Genomic DNA, 14580 nt, shown 5'->3' on the forward strand with positions numbered 1-14580 from the left:
GTGCAGCAAACACAGCATCACCAGCCGGTCAAAAGAGGTGATTGTCCCACTGTGTTCAGCATTGCTGCGGCCTCACCTGGAGTGCTGTGTGCAGGTCTGGGCCCCACAGTTTAAGAAGGGTGTGAAGGTCTGTGAATGCTTCCAGAGGAGGGCAACAAAGCTGACGAAAGGGCTGGAAGGAATGTCCTGTGAGGAATGGCTAATGCCTTTGGGCTTGTCTAGTTTGGAGAAAAGGAGCCTGAGGGGCAACTCGTTGCTGTCTGCAGCTTCCTGAGGCGAGGGAGTGGAAAGGGAGGCGCTGGTCTCTTCTGCCTGGGATCCAGTGATAGGACGTGTGGCAATGGTACAAATCTGCACCAGGGGAGATTTAGACTGGACATTTGGAAGCATTTCTTTACCAAAAGGGTGGTCAAACACTGGAAGAGGCTTCCTAAATGGTGGTCGATACCCCAAGCCTGACAGTGTTTAAGAGGCATTAATAACATGCTTTAACTTTTGGTCAGCCTTGAAGAGGTCGGGCAGTTGGAAGATGAAAAAAAATTCTTCACAGAAAGAGTGGTCAGATGCTGGAATAGGCTGCCCAGGGCGGTGGTGGAGTCACCATCTCTGAATGTATTTAAGACTCGTTTAGATGTGGTGTTAAGGGACATGCTGTAGGGGAGAAGTTTGTAGAATGCAGTTGATGGTTGGACTTGATGATCACAAGGGTCTTTTCCAACCTAAAGGATTCTATGATTTTATGATTCTATGATGATCATTGTAGGTCCCGTCTAACTGAAATAGTCCAGTCTATTCAATTCCATTCTATTTGCTTCCTTATCCTTTAACAAGTGTAGGAGGAGGCTTTCTTCTACGGTTAATTCTTTAGCAGATAAGATATGGGTCAGGCAGGATCCCAACTGCGTGGTCGTTCTTGCACTGGTCTCCTACATTAGATCCCACTGGTGTGCAGACCTGACCCTACCTTGAAACCAGCACCCTGTTTGCTCAGGACCTGGGAATACCCTCCAAGTCGCCTTTCCACATGGGTAATGGCCTTGTGTGGAACTATTTTGACAGGTCACTTCTATTGCTAAACCTTTATTCTCCAGGCTTGTTTCTAAATGGGACACAAGCAGCAGTTTCATGATGACACCCCCCCCACACACACACATTAAAGCATGGCTTTCCTGTTCGGGCGATCAGAACTGTTTTGGTAAAGAGCAGAGAGATGCCAATCTGCCGAACAGAGGCAGGCAGCTGTGACTATGAAGTAACGTCTCCTATTTCATCTTGGGTTTGTCTTGCGGTTGAAGGGCTAGCTTCTGAAGTTGGAGGAAGGCAAAAGCAGTTTGAAAGGACAGTGAAAAATGTTCAGGGCTCATAATCCCAAATTTGATATTTTAGGGCCCTGATGCATGATCCGTTTGGGATTAGTTGTAGCTGTTGAAGAATTTATCTCCCTTTGTAGCCAGGGGGGAAAGTGTTTCAGTGGTGATATCTTACCTTAGCTGCAGCTGTGTATCAGAGTCCTCACTTGCTGCAGTTCACAGCCTGCTGTGAAGTGAAGTCGTGGGCATGCACCGTGTGCCGCAGAGCCCTGAGGTGGAAGGGGCCGCTGCTCTGCCAGGACGGCCGCCTCTCACGGCCAGGAGTGAATCAGCAAAGCCAGTAAGTAAGCAGAATGATGGACCCCTGCTTTGAGCCAAGTCTAATCAATTTTTTCTCTCTTTTCTTGTTGATACAGAGGCAAATGCATTAGCTAGCGTATGCTGCCGCGGGAAATATCATCATGACCATATAAAACTAAAGATCTGCCCCAGAGCGGGGGTATGTTGCTACTGCCACAAAGGCACAGAATGATCCCCAGCTTTTTCTCCGGAATAGCAAGACGTGACACAGCTGGCCACTAGCAAAGGGTGAGGGAAAAGGCTTTGAAGGAAGAATTAATATGTCTATTGAAGTAGTTGAATACAAAAAATAATTTCATCTCAGAGGTAGATTGGGGGCATACTACGTACTATTTTACATCACCTAGTGCAGGTCTGGTTGGGTGCGTGGGTTTTTTGTGAGGCAGTTTTTTGTGGTGGTGGGAGAGTTGTGTAGGAGGTCTCTGATAAAAAAAACCTTGCCAAATGTACTTGTTGCATATTTTTATCACAGGAAACTTTCTGCAAACAGCTTTTCACTTACACATCCAGCCTGATTGCAAAATCACACCCTTATCCCAAAGTTTTCCTCCAAAAAAGGATATCATGTTGTATTTTGGCTGGAGAATAAGTTTTATCTTTCATATTTTTGTTTTGCTTTAAAATGGTAGGATCTTCCCAAATGCAGACTTTCTTGAAATACATAAAATTTAATCAAAAACTCTATCTTTGTTCAGAGCATCTGCAACCAGGTCTAGTGGGAGGTGTCCCTGCCCATGGCAGGGGGGGTGGAACTAGATGATCTGTAAGGTCCCTTCCAACCCAAACCATTCTATGATCCGGAAGGAATGCGATGACCATTCATTCTCCCTCTCTTTTTAATTGCTTTCATGAATATTTGCTGAGTCCCAAAGGCACTATCAGGGAAAGAAGAAGAATAATTCTTGACTTTCATAATTTCTTTATGGTTGGCTGTGACTTTTTGCTTACCTCTCGAGTTTTACTTTCTCTCCTTAACTGAATTATGGTCTTTGAAACAAGAAGGGGCAAACAGTGGCTGAAAGGGAACTGTCTTGCACGCGTTTGAGGCGCAGCACTCAAGAACAATAGACATTCCCAAAGCATTCACATAAGCAAAAGACGGAGATATTAAAATGAATATTTGTGATGAGACACAGGGTGCAATGAGTGTTTATAAAAACCCTCGGTTCAGGAGACATGAAACAGTGACTATGAGAGAATTTTGGCTGACTCACGGCTGAGCTCTTGGCCTCCCTTGCCTTTGCATAAGGTGATGGCACTCGGGCTGAGTGCTAACTGAGGGTGTTTTTCATGGTATTTGAAAGGGAGCTTGTTCAAGGGAGCTTGTTGGTAGCTGCTGGCTGGGCAGGAGAGGGGTGTGTGTGACCCTCACTGTCGAGCCACATGCTGGAACCTTAACTGGGATGAGGGATGCTGAGATGGCTCGTGGTGGGTGCCAAGGGCCTCCTTACAGCTGCGTGGCATTCTCAGCCTTCGCCACAGACACCATTGCTCAATCTGTCAGAAACTTCAATTAGAAATGCGTTGCTCTGTTACCATACAAAACCGCACAAAACTCGTGACATTTTAGTCCTTTTACATTGTCTGCCTTTAAGTCACTAGAGGGCAATGTCTCTCTCAAACACGCACGCTGATCCAGGATCTCACCGGCTCTTAAAATCAGCGTCTTGTTAGTTATCGCTGAGCTGAGACAAATGAACTCGATTAATTTAATGCTAAATTCTATTGCCAAAAAGGAGAGAAGGCAAGAGACCATGGGAGAGCTTTCTAATAAATAGCAAGGCTTGGGTAAAAAGTCTCTAAACTCTGGGAACCGCTCCAAGAGTCAGATTATGGATTTATTGCTTTCTGCAGCAAAAGATGGGCTTTCAGTAATTCCCAACAGCATTGCTTTGGGGAGAGCAATGACAAGCAAAGTGCAGGCACGGTTCTGGGAAGGAGTGAACTTGCGGGAATAGCCACCACCCTGCTCCATCGGAGCATGTGTCCTGCCCTCTCTCCACAGGGATGGGCCACGGGCCCACTGAGAAGGCAACATGACCGTGACTCCCACGTGTGCCTACCTTCCAGGCACCTCTGTCTCCCTCTTTTTCTCCTTCTGCCCCCCCTCTCCCCCCCAAGAGAGGTTTTCTCTGAACAGGTTTTCTGATGCCACCCCTTTGGCTCTGGTAGGAATGGCTGTTTCTGAGTGCACATCGTCTCTCCTTTATGTCACAGGACCCAGGTGTACACAGAGACCATTGTAGACCATCTACCCCCCCGCCTATGCTCCATCTTTAGTTTGGAGTGGTGCCCAACAATGAAGTTAGAGGACCTTGCAAACTACATTCCCAGTGGGAGCAGCCTGGCCTCTCTGAGCAAAACTAGGGCATGGACAGTGATAGATAAGATAACAGGCCAATTCTGCCTTCACACTAAATATTTTTCTCCTTAGCAGTGCTAGGATTGCTGGTTTTGAGGATAAACACATTTTTTATTATTATTCCCCTCCCCTTCCCCTCCCCCAGGACTCTCATCTGAGGTCCTCGCAACGTCACATGAGACCGCGGCAGAGCACCAATGCTCAAAACACGGTAAGAGATCCCACTCGCTCTATCAGACCAACCTTTGCCATCGCCGTAGGAGGTGCATGGTGCCTTTGACCTCTTTGGGGTCTGGCTTCTCTGGCTGGAGGAATATGCTCAGTGTCAAGGGAAATTAAACAGCTCCAGGTAGCAAATGTGTTTTAGCCTGTTCTGACCCATTCCGTTGCAGCACATAGAAATGGAGAGCGCTTTTGTTGTGATACAGGTATTTGCCAGTTCTGCTCCAAGCAATGCCTTTGGTCTGAAAGAAAGGACAGGATCAGAGCCTGCCTTGGAAAGCATCTCCTGGGTGGGTGATGAGGAATGCACAGATGCTACCAGAGACCAGGCCTGTGGAGAGTGCAGAATGTATTTTCCACAGGAAAGATTCTCTAATTTACCCTTAGCATCCTCACAAATAGAAATTACAAGGAAATGCATCAAGGAAAGAATTAATCAGATTGAAAGGCTTTGTAGTAATTAGGAAAAAGAATGGCATCTTCTCAGACTCCCCAGGGTGGTGGTAATTACCAGCTGCACAACTGTGGCTTGTGCAACTTAAAGTTTTCTGGATTAAAAAGCTAAATATCTCCTTGTTTCCTTTCTTAGAGAAGCCACTCCTGGAATCAGGCAGCTCCACAGGCCACCAGCTCAGAGAAATGTGCATCGAGCCTCCTTCAGCCTGGCAAGGCACCACTTTACACGTGGGGTGGTCCAGAGCCTGATCCCAAGCCATGGCTCGGTTGCATGGGGCCCACCGCATTTTTGCTGTTGCCTTGGAAGAGATGGGTACTATTTGTTGTCCAGCAACCCAAACAGCCAAACTCCTGCCACAACTGCAGGCAGCCTCAGACCCATCTGCTTCCGCACCGCATCCCAGCAGCAAAGGCCCGCTCACAGCCCCTTCTGGTGCCGATACCGTCACTGACGCGGCTGGGGGACCTGAGGGGCAAGGTTGCGTGCATTGCAGCTGAAGGGGGCTTGGTTAAGCTTTCCAGGGAAGGAGTTTTATTAATTTAAGAGAGCTTATGGAAGTCTGGTTCCAAGCTAGTAAAAAGCCAGAAAGAAAACGCAGCTCAGGGGAAATTAAAAAAAAATTCCCTCACAAAAAGAATTTCTAAGGAAATGAGCATTGAGTGGTGAATTCCTGTGATCCCCTTTAAAAGGGGTAAGGACACAGGGCTGGGAGGGATCTCATCAGTCACCAAATCCATCCAGTGCTTTTTCTGGTCCTTTCCCCTAAATGAACAGGCCACTGTTTCAAAGGTATTTAGTACTTTGCCCCTGACTCCTCGGGCAGGCAGACTGTTTTGGACCCACACAGATAATTTCTTTGAACTTTCAGCTTAAATGTGTTCACAGCCAGAGTTGTCTGGTTTTGTACCAGTACAGGCTCAAGCTGCTGTTCTCCCTCCGTAGGGTTTGCTGTCCATGCAGCCATCACAAGGGTAATCATAAGCTCCTTTGGCTTTAGCTGAGCGTGACTAGATATGCCAGACTCTTTGGTCGCTTTTTCTCCGGCAAAGCCTCTGCTCCAGTCCCGCTTTGCAGCTTTTCCAAGTGTACTTCACCTCAGCATGGATAACCAGGGTGGTTTGCAACGTTCCAGATGGGGTCTCATCAGTGCTTCCTGTAACGGCACGTCACATCGATAGTACTAGTCCATGCAGCATATCCTCTGTGCTGAAGAGGAAAGCACACCCAAGGGTCAAGTTCCCTTAAAAAATAACTCCAGCTTCCAAGGAGGAGCGACTATCGTCAATGATTTCCTTCGGCAAACCAGGTTAGGCTGGTTGGAAGGCTTGCCATGGTCCGGTTGTCTTGGAAATGAACCAAGTTCTTAAGGCTGTGAGCCAACAGATTCATCATCTCAGTGAGACCCGAGGTCAGGCCAGAATCAATGCGTCTGTTTCAGTGTGTTCCTCTCTGCCTTCCCCAGTCGACAGCTGGCTCTGGGCCCTGTGTCTCCCCCACTTCTTCCCCTCAAGTCAGTGGTAGACACCCCCCCTCCTTGTAACATGAATCTGGCTTCTTAACACTAAGCTGAAGAGTTTGGCTGTTTTCTAGCCGTGTCATTAAAATAGCATAGACTGGAGAGGCAACAGATCAGTGACCAGAGCTAATAGCAGCAAAAAGGATTAAATGAACAATAGGTCTTGAGTGTAATTTATGAATGCCATTAGCTGCTGAGAGAGAATTATGTTATGGCTGCAGTTCTGAGGGGGAAGGGTGGGTCTTATCTAGGCAGGAAGAAAAAAAAAGTGTCTGATTGCATTTGGATTAACAAACAATGATATTGATTCGCCATGTGATACGTCTCAGGCTCTTATGTTTAGATCAGTTCTAATAACATCTGAACAAAGACAAACTGCATTTTCTGTATTTTGCGCTCAGACTTCCACGGTCAGCAAATGTCGTGTTTGTGTCTCAGGGGTTCCGGTCATGTAGCGTCCACCACCCTGCCTGGTAAAGCATAGTTTTTCACCAAAACTCTTGCAGAAAGGCAGGTTTTCTTCTCTAAGAGGCAGGACATTAGCTGCCCGAGCATTTCCTTGCACCACATCCCAGGGATGGGACTGAGCAAGCAATGCCTTTGTTTGCGGTATCTCCTCTGCCTTTCGCTTGATAGCCGACATGGTATCTCATTAAACTGCTTAGCTTGGCAGCTGGGGCCATTTGTTATAGTGTGATACGAAGGATCGTAATCAGGTTAAACCTCAGGATCATATTGTGGAGGGAGAGATTAGACTGGAGAATAAAGTGAAAGTTTAATTTTGTGTGACAGTGCAGACTTGCCGCTACTTGGGGTGGTGAGTGGGATAGAAAGCGATTGAGGAGGCTCGAGCTGGGGAGGATTTGTTTCTCTGGCTCCCTGCTCAGTTTTGAGCAGAAGGGTTTTAGCACCCACTTTGAAATATGGGGTAGCTCTGCAGAACCCCCGCGGGGCTGGTTCACTCTGCTTTGCTTCCCAGATGAGGACTTGAATTGAGGGCTTGTATGGGGAAGGGAAACCCGTGGGGTGTAAATGATGCCAGAAGCCAGAGCTGTGTGTGTGCTGAAGCGTGGTACTTCTGGGAAGGGGATGCCCTTGGCACTAGCCACTTAATTCTCATTATCACTGTGCTGGAGGCCCAGGTGAGATGAACTGCTGTTCTCCAGCTCCTTCCCACTCCAGTGCAGTTAGCACAGCATCCTAGGAGCCCTCCAGCGGTCTGGGGGCAGGAGGCACCCTCCAAAAGTCAGCAGGAGCCCTGCAGTGTGAATATACAGCTAGGAGGTCTTCTGTGAGCTCCTCTGAGCAGATTGGGCTAGTATTAAAAGTAGCAGTAAGAGAAAAGTTGGCAGGTTGGGAAAGCAACATGGAGATGCATTTCTGCCATCTCTACCACCAGAGAGAAACGTGGTCGTGGGTCAGAGCAGCTCCGGTCTCTGTCCTGGGTACGTTTAATGGCCAGGTGTCTTGGGGAGACCCCAGCTACCACCAACTTCAGAAAGAAACTCAGACCTCTGCAGCTCTCTCCGTGGGCATTGCAATGGGCAGCAGGTATTTTTCAAAATGTTGGCTCTCATAGTGCAGCTCAGGAATTTTTTCCTGTATTTTTTCCCCTTAGGCAGCAGGCAGTTAAAGCCAACGAGGGGGCAAAATCTCTAGAGAGAACTGCTTTGGTTCGGGGGAGCTCCAGGTTCAGAGGAGGCGCATGCACTCACCTAATCACAAGCACGTCCTGCTGTCACCAAAGAAACCCATTTGTAACATATAAATACACCCACTTTAAAAAACGGTGACCAGGATGAGTCATATCTCAAATGAAGTAAATAGCTGTAAAAAATGTGGAGATAAAAATGGGTATATAAAATTTTTAAAACTGTACCTAAGGCAATTGTAAGCTCTGTCCCCACACTCCTGCTGTTACTTGTCCTGGAGATACACTTAATGAATAATATATTCTCTCATCAGCTTGATCTTTTGCTCAGATATTGTACCCTCTTCCTTCTCCTTTGTCTGCTCTCCATTCCCTAGAGACTAAGTACTTTAGGGCAGGAGCCTGGCATAGAAAGATCTTGAGTTTCATTGTGCTTCCTGAAACTCAACACAATGCAAACCCTTAGCAAAACCTCGGAGGAACAAAGAAGATCCTGATCTAAACAGCTGGAAAGCCACCAGGGCCTTTCCAGCCACCCAAGATGACTTCTGGGGTGATGAGGAGGCACTTGGGGGGGAGCAGATGGACGAGAAACTCGCACCCCGCTCCGCCTGAGAGCTACAGCCATGCAGATCGCTAACGATGTCCCCTGGTTTGGGATGATGAAGTGCCAGCGTGCAGGGGATGGCGGTGCCAGATGCTCGGTATATGGCTTTGGGGAACTCGCATTCAACATTAACAACCAAGAAAAGACGGCAACAGACTGTCTTCCCCTCCTGGTGCCTGACAGAAACTGAGAAAGGGCACTCGCACCATGGGAAAGCATAAATCTAGCCGCGACGCTCTTTAACCTCGCAGCAGGATGGGAGGACGCTCACGGCTCCCCCTGGGCCATCTGGAGTCCTGGGCTGCCCCCAGGACCTCCACGCAGCGTGTTGATTTTGGGCAAGCTCCTGGCCGCATGAGGAGCTGGGGAGGCTGCTCTGGAGGCAGAGCCCTCCAGCAGCGCTTGAAGGCTTTTTTGCTCGGCCCACAGCAATGGTGGGAGCTGAGCAGGGGCAGAAATCCTGCTCCGGCTGGCCGAGCCCGCCTTGGGTATATAGAGCAGTGGTCTGAGCCAGTGCTGCACAGGGGGGTGAAAGCAGCTACATGCCCTCCCTCTGTGGCACCACACGGTCCCAAAAGCATCCCTGATGATGAAAGAGGTTGCTCTCAACAAAGGCATCTCAGGTCTTGCTGAAAGCTTTAATAAGCGATGGTGATCATAATACGCTGGGCTCTCCCAACCTGCTTTTGGCTGTATTTTAACAGGTGGATATATACGGATACGATATACATTATATAGTGTATGTACCAATCCAGCCAGCCAGGCCTAGGCTGTATTTTCCTCCAGCACTCTCTATAAGTACAGGGGCAGCATGTATTAGGGGCAGAGCCCAAGCTCCCTCTGCCTGTGGACCCAGCTGGAACCGAAGGCGGCTGCCGCTGTAAGCACATCGCAAAGCTCACTGCCGAGAGGAGGAGACTGACCCCATCGAATGTTGTCCTCCCGTTGCTCTGGTGACTTTGTCAGATAAGGTAGCCTGTGCCCAGGCGCTGTCTGTTCTTGTATTAAAGGCTCTTAAAGGCAGTGATCCATGCTAAAGCCCCCCACGCAGAGAGGTCTTTACTACACCTCTTGGAGCTGCTGCAACACAAGAACTTATTTGAAAATGGCTTCGATTATGTTTCCAGCAGGCACTGTACCCTGAGAAAGGAGAATCTCAGGCACAGCAGTGAGACATCAGAGGTGGTAAAGTGAAGCCCCATGATACGCACAGACTTGGGGCCTATGAAAAAGGGAGAGCAACATCTAAAAATATGGGTACCGACCTTCTGGCAAATAAAGTACTTCAAGAGTTGTTAAAAAGACTCCAAACCAAGAGCAAAGACCTGGGACGATCCCTGCTCTGCCTGCTGCGTGTGCAGCAGCCACGTGGCAAGCTGGACTGACGGAGTTTGGGATGGGAAGGGGGACAGGACGTGAGGGCAGCTGGGAGGAGAAGGGAGTCGGGGTGTGAAGGAGTTTGGGACATGGAGGTGGCAGCAGCTTCATCAGGCAGCCTGGGCAAAGCCATTAATGTGATCGCAGCACGGAGAAGCTGTAGCAACCGGTTGCTGTCATATGCTAGGATTTAACGAGCAGAGCTTTTCCCACGCAAAGTGGAGGACCACATCCCTGTTTGTGTTACAGTATTTAACTTTCCCCTTTTCCTTAGGAAACCACAGCAAAGGCCGCTCTTGGTGTTCTGAAATTGAATCTCTTTGAACCTTCAGCCTGCAACCAAAACAAGAAAACAGAAAACAATGCTCCAACAAATAGTCACTGTTTACATCCAAAATATATGTAATTTATGAAAAACATGCCAGCATCCAAACCCAGCGTCAGGTCACTGAGCTCTGTGTGGTTAGTGAACAGGAGCGTGCTGGGGTCTGGCGGTGTTTTTCTGAACAGGGAATATCTCAAAAACCAAACTGGCAATGCTCAGTAGTTAAAATACAGACAAAAGCAGATTGGGAGAGCCCAGTGTATTAACACATTTCTGGTTTAACCTGTGTCACGGGCACTGCAGGCGTAGCTCTTTGAGAGGCTGGTCAGGTACCCACAAACTTGCTGGGCTAAGCCTATACTGAAATTATGCACAAAACTCGGAGGCGCGTTCGTTTCTTTGTTCACAGAGAGACTGATCTGGTCAGTGACCGATAATAAAGGAAAAGTATAGTGTGTGCCAAATTCTGTGTCTTAATAGACAGAAGCACTAATGTCTGCCCAGCAAGAGCCTTGTAATGCTGACAGCAGAGCTATAGGGGAACAATATAATGGTTCTTACACTGGACAACCGTTCAATCTAAATATCACTCTATAAGAGGCTGCAAGTCAAGCTTAGCTGTTATTGATTTTTTTTTTTCAGTGGTCTGCTCTTACCAGCTCGAAAAGCACTTTAACAAAACCCTGGTAAATAAAATGCAGGTGCTGGAGCCTCATTTGAAACACTTGTGATGCAGGGCACATGGTAGGGCTTTGAAAGAAGATGACCATTAAAATCACCTGGTCTCCCTCTTTTTCTTCCTTCCTTTTCCCTTCAATTTGTCACCACAACATCACCAAAAGTGTCCTCAGACCCTCTCTTTGCCCTGGCCTGGGCAAGACATGAACGCACTGGAAGCATCAGGCCACCTCTGAGAGCCTGCAAAGACCGGGTAAGACCTAAACTGGATTTAGCAGGACTTCTAAGGTGTGAGAGCTGTAGTTTCTCCTTCCACACAGGGCCGTTTGGCACGGGTAGTCCTGTGCGTCATTTTGGGAGGGGGGAGGGAGGTGTGACTGTGGTGTTGCATATTCTAGGCTTCTCTTTGCTCCTATCGGTGCGTGGGGCGAAAGGATGGCTGGTGGCTTGTCCAAGGTGACGCAGCAGAGGGCGGGAGGCGGACCTGGACCCAGCTCTCCCAGCCCTCTGCCCTGACTCCTTAGCATGTGCTGGGCTAAGAAAGGTATCTGCGAGTGTAGGGCTGCTCCCGCATGCAGAAAAGCTGCTGTTGCTGTTAGTCCCGCTGTCTTGTTTTTTGCTCCGTTGTTATTTGATATTCTTAATGGCATGGCTTCCTTTCTGCCTGTTTAAATCCTTCTTGGTGATTATAGAGCCATCTCTTGTCAAACTGCAGTGCTCTGTCTGCAACGTTTCTTGTGCCTTGGATGTAAATAGCCTTCATTAGTTTCAATAGTTTCTGGCTGTAAACGCAAGGCTGTCATGAGGAGAGCATTCTGTCTACTGCTGCCCTGGCCTCGGTTTAAAAGGTGGTCCTGCAACAGGGCGGGTGTGACGGGAAGGACGGTGTTTCTCACGCTGACCAGAAATAGCAGTATTTGCAGTAATTCTGTTCCTCTAGCCTGGGCAGGAAGCTAAATGAGGATCTGGGCCACTGTCGCTATCTGTCCAGAAACACAGCGGCAGCACGTGACGGGATGCTAACCCGCTTACCGGCTGCAGGGAGGCAATACTTCTCTGCCCCCCCCTTCTGCCACCTGATCTGGCTGGCTCAGGTGAGAGCCCTGCCATGGGCTGCCTGTGTCTCTGTTCCACAAAAACACCCGGGGGCCTAATACTATATTTGGGGGTGGTTTCTGCACTGCAGTGACATCCCCAGGTAGGGGGGGAACTCCCTGTATTTATTTCCCCCCCATCCAGGGGCAGGGCATCGCTCCAGCCCTGCTGCCAGCAGCTGGGTGCTCTGGTGTCCATCAGGGTGACAGTGGGTGCGCAGCTCCTGTAGCTCAAGCTCTGCCCGCTGCCTTCCAGGAAGAGCCCTCCTTGGTCACCTCCTCCTCCTCTGCTCTCTGAGCTTTTAGGGTCTGGTGTGCGAGAGTTAGAGAGGGAGCAGCTCTCTGCAGCATCATCCCTCTGATGCCCTAAAGCCTGTGTGTGCCCACTCGTGCCCTCCAGAGTGCCACAGTGTGATCCCTCCCTCCAGTCCTTCCTCTGGAAGTGCTGGGAGAAGGGGCTGGGGGCCCTCCAGGTTACGGCGGTTGTGTTCTCCCTTGTGCCCCATGTCTCTCTGGCGTCGGGGAAGAAGGTGCTGGCAAGGGTCCTGCAAGCAGCCCCTGGCTCCCCAAACCCTGCGCCCACAGTCCTTGTGTGAGACCTTCCTTTTTGGCTGGAGAGTCCCACCGTGTTGCTGGAGGGAGGCTGGGACACCAGGGAAGCGGGGTAATGGCAGAAGGTTGCTGCCACTAGGGTGGCTTTAATACCGAAGAGGTTTTTTTTCTGACCGAGAGGCGTCGGTGGCGCACAGAAAGGCGCCGGGGAGGGCTCCCGGGGGCTCTCCCAGCGGGGAGGATGCTCCAAGGGGATGCAGAAGGAACCCTCTTCCCCCCCACCCCGGCGACTGGGCAGCCTGCACCGGGCCTGCGGGAGAGCGGCGGCCGCTGGGGTGCGCTGCAGCCCCGCCATCCGCCCCGACGGGACGGGGACGGGCACGGGCTGCGGTCGGCCAGGTCCCACCGCACCTTCCCTCCCCGCCTCCCGCATCGGGGAGCCATCAGGATGGCCGAGGGCTGCTTGAAAAGAGCAGTCCATGTGCACGTAAACCTCCTCCTTTCCCCCCATAACCCCTTTCTTCCGCCCCCCAAACCTGTTGTGGGGAATGTGGTCTTCTGGAAAGCGTACCATTAGGAATAAGCTCTGCTTGTGGGGAGCAGCAGAAGGCCCTGAGGCAGGTAGATTTGATCCCCCATCCAACGATCTGTACTTTAAGCTCCTGGATTCAGGGTAATCCAGCACCAGAGCCACCCCTGCCAAGGTAGCGGGCTAACTGCCCAAAGTAAAACCTGGCCTCCCTGGGCAGAAGCCACCGCTGAGCCTGTCTGCATCAGGATGGCCCAGGGCTGCTTGAAAAGAGCAGTCCATGTGCACGTAAACCCCCTCCTTTCCCCCCACAACCCCTTTCTTTCCCTGGCCTCAACTTGCCCTTGCAGTCAGGTACTGCAAAGAGCGTTGCTTCAGACTTGGGCAGCTCCACACACAAAAAAAACCCCTCCCAAAAAGCTTCTTATGCATTTTAATTTCATCCCAAGGTGCATGTTTTTTTTTTCCCCACCTGCTCTGATCCAAGCCTAAATTTTCCTCTGCATTCGCTGTGCCAGCATGAGTGAGCAGGCTCTTCCTGGGCAGCAAAGGCACTCGTTTCCCTGTGCCTGCTCCATTACCCCACACCCCTCCTCGGCTCCAGCTTGGGCCAAGAACATCATGTACCTGCTGGGGGGTGGTGTGCATCAGTGACTCCACTGCACTGTTATGATCCTCAAGCCAACACCAAAAGTTGTCCTTTTTCTTTTTTTTTTTTTTTTTTTTTTTCCCAAATGAGCATGCTGGATTTATTGGGCAATGGAAACTTTCCATTCCAAATGACTCAAGTTACACTGGAAACTGAAATATTTAAATATTTCTCAGCAGCCTTTTACGCATCTCCCTCCTCTTCCTTCCCTCCAGAAGAGCTATTAAACCCGCAGATGAGCTGGGGGCATCACTCGTTGTGTCCCCCCCACTTTCCCCAGACTGAAATGCAGGCTCCAGGTTGCTGAGCGCTGGAGCCCCCCTGGCTGGGAGCGAGGTATCCTCAGCCAGCGCATGATCCAGATGCAGCCAGGCACTTTGGATGCAATCCCTAGTCCTAACGCCAGACTTTCGGCTTGCTAGCCCTGCCATGGTGGCATGTGCCTCCTTAACAGCAGCCGCTGTGGGCTGGTAATCAGATCCACTGGGTCCAAATTCCTTCCCACCCACCCAGATACCAGCTTCACGGAGGCAGCTGGTGCTGTGCCAGCCAGCAGGAAAGTCCACACGTGAGAGTCGCTGGCGTGTGCGGGGGGGTGTACCCTGCGCTAATTAGCACAGTGCTTCGTGCCCTCCCGCTCTGATTTGGGGCGCCCCTGGGCTCCCCTGATCCCACGTAGCACTCCGACAAAGTCAGGGTGGTGCCACGTGGAAACTGTAGGCAGTACCTTGCTGTCTGCTTTGAGCCCCATCCATCTCAAAAAGCTTGTCTATAAATGGAGTTATTTCAGAGCAGGGGAAAAACACTCACTCCTTACTCCACACATGGTGTTACTTAGGCAGAGCAATTAACATGCAAATGCTACTTGCATCCAAATTAATTGCTGAGCAA

The sequence above is a fragment of the Chroicocephalus ridibundus genome, chromosome 1, assembly GCF_963924245.1.
Source record: "Chroicocephalus ridibundus chromosome 1, bChrRid1.1, whole genome shotgun sequence".
In the NCBI taxonomy this organism is placed as follows: Eukaryota; Metazoa; Chordata; class Aves; order Charadriiformes; family Laridae; genus Chroicocephalus; species Chroicocephalus ridibundus.